This window comes from Fundulus heteroclitus, chromosome 16 (genome assembly GCF_011125445.2).
Source record: "Fundulus heteroclitus isolate FHET01 chromosome 16, MU-UCD_Fhet_4.1, whole genome shotgun sequence".
In the NCBI taxonomy this organism is placed as follows: Eukaryota; Metazoa; Chordata; class Actinopteri; order Cyprinodontiformes; family Fundulidae; genus Fundulus; species Fundulus heteroclitus.
This window is the reverse complement of record NC_046376.1, coordinates 35151652-35158801: the sequence shown is the minus strand read 5'-3', so window position 1 is coordinate 35158801 and position 7150 is coordinate 35151652. Positions and strand designations below refer to the sequence as shown.

General features: G+C 43.0%; 1 long non-coding RNA gene across 1 annotated transcript; it reads left to right on the top strand.

Annotated features, from left to right (window-relative positions):
• The first annotated feature begins 1005 nt into the window (after window positions 1-1005).
• On the top strand, window positions 1006-6820 carry LOC110369591. Its single transcript, XR_002429205.2, has 3 exons — window positions 1006-1219; window positions 1490-1630; window positions 6446-6820. It is a non-coding gene; the product is annotated as an uncharacterized LOC110369591 (long non-coding RNA).
• The last annotated feature ends 330 nt before the right edge of the window (window positions 6821-7150 follow it).

The following is a 7150-nucleotide window of genomic DNA, read 5'->3' as shown; positions in this document are numbered from 1 at the left end:
ATACATGCAACATTTCATCACAAAATCAACAAGGCACACTTAACAGCTTTAAGATAAGAATTCCTTTAATGTCACTCAATGGGGAAATTTGGGTGTGACAGTGGCAAACATGCATAAACTGTCTATTCTAAAGTTGGCTTTAAAGAAAACACCAAGAGTAGAATATAAGCGTAAATAAATAAATTGACCAAAGGGAAGACAAGGTTATTTGATAGTGGAAAGATAACTCCAGGCTATAGACCTAACACACGATAATAGAGAATGCAATATTGCCATACGTACAATTTTTTTCAACGTACAAATCTTATACAATATGTACTATGTATCATAGTCCAACAGCATCCCAGCTAAAGCGTGTACAAGTTGCCTTGGTGTCTGGTTACATTGTAAACAATTAATGGCTCAGTCAGAGCCTGTGCAACGATATGCATGATGTAGACCGTTATCTTAGCATCTTAGAACAATGTCAATGGTTAATGGTTGGATCAGATCCTGTGCAACAATTTATATGATTTAAACAGATATTATGTTTGTTGGGAGCAGCTAAGATTATAAAGTCTGACGGAAGCGCTCCTTAGCATCTGGGATGCAGCAGTCTGTCACTTTAAGAGCTCTCCAGTTCTGCAACAGCTCCGTGAATGGGGTGGGAGACATTGTTTAATTTCTTAAAGTCCTTTCTTAAAATGTTCATCATTTTTCTTAAAGTCCTTTAGTCTCCCACCACCTGCACTGGGTCCAGGGGGCATCCCAGGAGAGAGGTGTCCCTCGTAATGAGCTTATCCAGTTAAGCTGCAGTTAAGCAAACCACACCATAGAAGATGGCTGATGCCACCACAGAGTTAAAGAAGGTCTTCTGGAGTGTAGGGGCGCTCCAGAAGACCTCCGCCTCCTCAGCAGGTAGAGTCTGCTCTGACCTTTCCTGTAGAGAGGATTGGTATGAGTCCAGTACAGTTTATGGTTCAGGTGAACACCCAGGTACTTATAAGAGTCCACTATCTCCACATCAGTTCCCTGAATGTTTGAATGCGTCAGAGAGGTGGGTCTGCACCTCCCAAAATTCACCACCAGCTCTTTTGTTTTTCCCTGCATTTAGCATGAGGCTGTTCTGCTGGCACCAGTCCACAAAGCTCTGGATCCACTGTCTGTACTGTGACTCATCTTCATCTGTGATGAGACCTTATGGCAGAGTCATCTGAGAACTTCTGTAGATGACAGCCTGGTGAGTTGATGGAGAAGTTTGCAGTGTATAAAGTGAACAAAAACGGTGTCAGCACAGTTCCCTGCAGTGCTCCCATGCTGCAGATCAGCTTGTCAGAAACACAGCCTCATGTCCTCACATACTGCGGTCGACCGGAGAGGTAATCCAGTATCCGCTGGAAAAGTTGGTGATCCACTCTTGACCCCTCAAGCTTGTCCTTCAGCAGTCCTGGTTGGATGTTGTTGAACGCACTGGAGAAATCAAAGAACGTGATCCTCACTGTCCTTCTAGGATTCTCGAGATGGGCAGCAGGTCGATGACGGTATCATCCACCCCGATGCCAGGCTGGTAGGCAAACTGCAGGGGATCCAATGAAGACCTAACCAGGGGGCAAAGATGGATGAGGATCAGCCTCTCGAGGGTCTTTATCAGGTGCGGAGTTAGTGCTACAGGCCTGTAGCTGTTGAGATCTTTGGGGTGTGCGGTTTTGGGCCCTGGTACCACACGAGAGATTCTCCACAGCTGTGGTACTTTTCTCTGCTTCAAGCTGATGTTAAAGATATGCCCCATGATGCAACACTGCTCATCCACACAGCACCCAGGAGCCTGGAGTTGATGCTATCTGGACCTGCAGGCCTCCTCGGTTTGGTCATTCGCAGAATGTTCCTCACTTGGAGCGTTGAGAAGGGCAGGGTGTGGCGGGGGCTGACTAGTGAAGTCATCTGAAGAGGAGGGGATGGATGACAGCTGAGAGCTGAAAGATATGCAGTTGTGGGTGGAAGAACAGGCAGGTGAGGGTGTCTGCAGCATGTTAGGCATGTTAGGCTGGGTTGGGGGGGGGGGGGGGCTGCTCAAACCTCAGGAAGTGTTGTTTCAGCTCATTCACCTATTTCAGGTTACCTACAGCCTGGACGTTCTGTTTGTGACCCGAGATGGTTTTTAGGCTTTTCCATAAATCACTGATGTTGCAGCTACAACATTTTCCTCCTGTATCTGTTATTTCCTTCTCTAATTTTTCTCCCCAGTCTTTTCTGCACATAGTTCAGCTCATCTGTATCTCCTGACATGAAAGCCCTTCTCTTCTCCATCAGCAAACAATTTATCCCTGGGTTTATCCAGGGCTTGCTGTTGGAGGAACATCTCAACTTCATGGGAAAGATAGTGGAGCCCACACAGAAGTTGATGTAATCTATGATGCATTCTGTTATTTGATCTAGGTCCTCCACCCGAGGATCAGACAGTTCTTCCCACTCATTGGAGCAGAAGCAGACCCTCAGGGTTTCTTCTGTCTCTTCCAACCATCTCCTCACTGTGAGTGTTACCACTGACTCCCTGATCACCAGTTTGTAAATAAATGAAATTGTGATCAGAAGAACCCAGGGGAGAAAGGGGTGAAAAGTGGTATGCCTCTTTGCAATTAGCATAGAATAAATCCTAAAATTTATTGTCTCTTGTTTGTAACATATTGTTTAAATGTGGGTAGGGTGGAGGACAGGGACACATGATTAAAATCTTCCAAAATAAGGACAAGTGCCTGGGGGAGCTTCGTCTGCATTCTACTCTCAGCGCTGCTGATGACGTCCTACAGAGCAGCCTCTGTGTTTGCAGATGGGGGGATGCACGCGTTATCACAGCCAGGTGTGAAAACTCTGGGAAGCGTGTGTGATCTGAGACCAACAGCTAGCAGCTCAATGTCCTTTGTGCAAGGTCTCTCCTTAACCATAACGGTTTCAGAGCTGCACCAGCAGTTTTTAGTAACCGCAGCCACACCCCCTCCTCACGTTTTACCGCTCTCAGTTGTCCTGTTGGCTCTGATTAATTGGAAGCCGTCAATGTTTACACTAGCATCTGGGATTAGCTTTCGTCAGCCACATTTCTGTTAGCAGCAGCAGGCTAGCCTCTCTGTACAGCTTCTGATGTTTCATTAGGCCAGATAATTCCTCCACTTTGTTTGCTAGGGATCATTTCCCATGATGATAGAAGGAAGCGAGGGTCTTTATCTCCTCCTCCTTGTATGTCTGCTTTTTCTTTTAGCAACTTAATTTACAAAAAACAGTATTTTTAAATCGTGTCAGCGATTGTTCTCTCCTGCGCTAAATACTTTGTTATTGACTAATATTATAAAGCCCGACTTTATAATATTATTCAATTACAAAGTACTTATTTTTGCAAAAACCTTTTCAGAGAAGTTAATTATAGCTGAGCAGAGGGCAGAAAAGGAGAGCACACTGAGCACCAAGAGAAAGGCTTCAGAAGTCTGCTGTCCAGGCTTTTATATGTTTGCTACACCCCTAACTTGTGTGAAGCATTAATATATTTACAGGACTGGGATTTTTCTGCTCCACAACATGGGAAATATTAAACTTCTCACTGTGTTTCCCTGCTCTATGTCTTGGGAACTATCTGTGGTTCTCACCCTCCTAAAGTCTTTTGAAGACTAGTAAATTTTATATTATAGTGACCTCAATATTAGCCAAAGTGTGTGTGAAATATTGATATTTCTTATGTGGATGACATTAGCGCAGGAGTTAGGGAGTTTGTCCTGTAACCGGCGGGTTGCCGGTTCCATCCCCTGCTCTGACCGTTTCAGTCGTTGTTTCCTTGAGCAAGACACTTCCCCCTCTTTGCCTGCTGGCTGTGGTCAGAGGGCTCTATGATGTCAATGTATGGCAGCTTTGCTTCCATCAGCCTGCCCCATATGGAGCTACAATGTAGCCACACATTTACACCCTGACTGTGTGAATGTGTGCGTAAATGGGTGAATGACTGAATGTAGTTTCACTACACTACAGCGCTTTGGGGCTGTCAGATTTGATAAAGCTCAATACAATTTACATTTACCTTATGTTTTCTACTGCTAAAGCAGCCTGTGGTCAGATTGACCCCAAAGAACACCAATGTGTGCAGTATGTGTAGGAGGACACTGAAAAAGTGTCATGTTAATTTGATGTTTACCCACATGTCCCATTAGATTAGAAGTCACTAAATATAAAGCCAAAAAATGATGTCAAATATTTATTTACACTTGATAAACACTGAAGGGGGTCAAATACACCCCAAAAGGTTTGATTAAGGGATTTTACTTCTAATTAATAATGGCAGCAGACAGACCTGCTGCAGCACCATGGACAGCGACACCAGCACAGGCCCAGATCTCAGTGGACTAGAAAGCTGCCTACAGTGCCAGGTACAGGTGTTTGTTACAACAACAAACTTTATTGTATTTTTTGTCATAACCAAACGCTAAGCATTGCACCTTTGTGAAGTGGAAGGGACATTATACATGGTTAAATTAGTATATTAAAAGTGTGATGTGTGTTGGTATTCCAGGGGTTAAAGTTCTCAGTCGCTGCAACAGATTTCCGTCATTTGGAAAACGGGCCCAAAATGTTCCGTGTAGACTTTTTATTCAAGGTTTTAAACAGAAGCTGCGCTCAACCAATCAAATCTGGCAGAGCCAGGACATTAGCCAATCAGAAAGAGAGTAGGGTCGGTCTTTGCAAAGCGGAGTTCTGCCAGTTTGAGGTTTATCGGTGTTCATCATTTTAACTTTTGGAAGAAGATCTCAAATTGACCACAGATGGTATGAATGAGAGTAGCGGTGGTCAAAGGTTTTCTTTGGATTTATGAACCACCAGGTCAAAAAGTTCAGCAGATAGAACAGCTGACAACGACTTCCCTCGGTAAGTGTGTCTGTTGCTGCTCTTGCAGTTAAATAATGAGTTATTTCCATCTGTGGCCATGTTGCCTGTCAGTGTTTATTCCCTCGCTTCCAGTAATCTAGCTGATAAATGCGGCGACTAACCAGGGATCTCCTCATGATTCACTGTTACGTTTTATTTAAAACTGAAAGAGTAACGCTCTAGCTCGGCTAATTTAGCATGACACGCTTTTTTTTGGAAGAAGGGTCGGAATGTGAATCGATGTGCCGGTTTGACTGGGTCTGATTCGGAAAAAGTAAAAAAAAAAAAAATCCTAAATATTATTCCACCTGCGCTTTTCTGTAACATAGAAGGCAGAGCTGCAGTCAGAGCAGCTGTCGGTCAATATGCAGCAGCTCCACCTCGTGAGCAGCTGAACCAGGACACTCGTTAAGCTACAACATGGACTGGAGAACGGGTTCTAACTGTGTGAGACTGGAGAAAGGCGATTCTCAGAGTTTTTGTAGTTATTTTTACACGGAGTGGAGCATGATGTGAAGCGACACTGTGCAATCGAGTCACACCAGAAACATGTGAAAAAGCCTCCTGTGGGTCTATGGACTCATTTTACTCCAACCCAAAAACACCTGCCAGACAGACAAGCTAAATCAGCCAAGATTACTTAAACAATATCTAAGTTAACGCAGAAGTTAAAAATGCTCATCTTTAAAAGCCAGTTACGTTTTTTTCTGATAAACTTTAAGCAATTTTACTAAACTTTTTAAAAATGTAACCTCCCATCCATGGATTTTCTACACCTGTTTTTCTGTACAGGTGTTACGTCATGCCGTATCTGATGGGGAAACGCGGCTTGACGTAACACAGGGTGGTGGAGGGGCTGTTGACTCTCCAGCAGTCAATGAGCGAGACGTGGGGACACAGAATCCATCCTGGACATGCCACTGGGCTAAAATATAACCGTTTTTATAAACTTCAAAAAAGTTAAATAAGGCCTTTTTATAAACTCGTGAGTTGTGATAATTAATTGGTGAGCAATAACGGGCAAAGCAGAGACTGATTATTTTAATGTGCGATCTGTGTCAAATTAAAATGTATGATCTCATGATAGTGTTGGTTATGTGTCCCTCTTTGTCCATGGCTGTGCGAAGGAAGAACTTGCTTGATGCTGCAAATATTAAAGTTAACTAGGTGATGTTCTGGATGTGGAAAGTGAAGGAGATTATGTAGAGGGCTGTCCAGAATGGCGCCAAGGCTCTGAAGCTGGAAGGTGGGAGAGATACAGGAATTGTCAATGGAACTACTGGATTTGTTTAAAGAGGACTTTGCACAATAAGCAAATGAGGTTACTAAGGTGGCATGACGTCCACAGTCCCGGGAATATGGGCTGACTAGAATTTTTTTTTCAGTCAAATTGATTATTTTTGCTTTAACCCCTGTGGTATTCAGCTGTCTATACTCTGATACCCCTAAATGAAATCCAGTCCCACCAGCGACCCCCAGAAACCCGCTTTATAAGTAACTGGAGTCCAGCTGTGCTGAGTTTAAGCAAAGTTTAATTGCACCTGCTTTGTTTCCAACCTCACAGGTTTGTTGGGGAACATTAGAGAACAACCAGCATTATGAAGACCAAGGAACCCAGCAGACAGGTCAGGGAGAAAGTTTTCTAGTTGTTTTTTCCCAGAGCATTAAAGCCAGACTTAACTGTGACATCACTGCATCAATTGATTGGATTTTGGTTTCTGATTTATTGTCTATTTAGATATTTTACTTATTCTTTTCATTTTAGTTAGTAGTTTAGTTGAATGTTGTTAGCTTAGTGAAAGAGTTTGTTGACTAAAGTATTTTAACTTGAAGTTTAAGTACTGTTAAAGGGGCTCTGGAAACAAATGTATTTTTTCTGAGGTTTTGGGGTATAATATGATCTGTTGTGCCTTGATGAGGCCGTGTGAATGTCAAAATTGAATACCAAAGGACCTGCTGAGGGGCTGTCAGCATTGTTGCTTTGCTCAAAAACAATCAGGTCAGAAAATGGGTTTTCTTTCTATGTAATTCATATTCTCCAATCAGAGCACACCATCAAGTCTTAATTGTTGAAACACAGCTTTTTCAATAATCTTACTGATAAAGGGGAGGTTTGAAATGGGCTTGTAGTTCTGCAGTAGTAATTTGTATAAATTGTTATTTTTCAACAGCTTGTTGATAATTTCTGTTTTTAGAGACTGAAGGAAAACTCCTGACAGAAGGGACGTGTTGATTATCTGAGTCAAATCAGACGTTATGACAGGTAAGA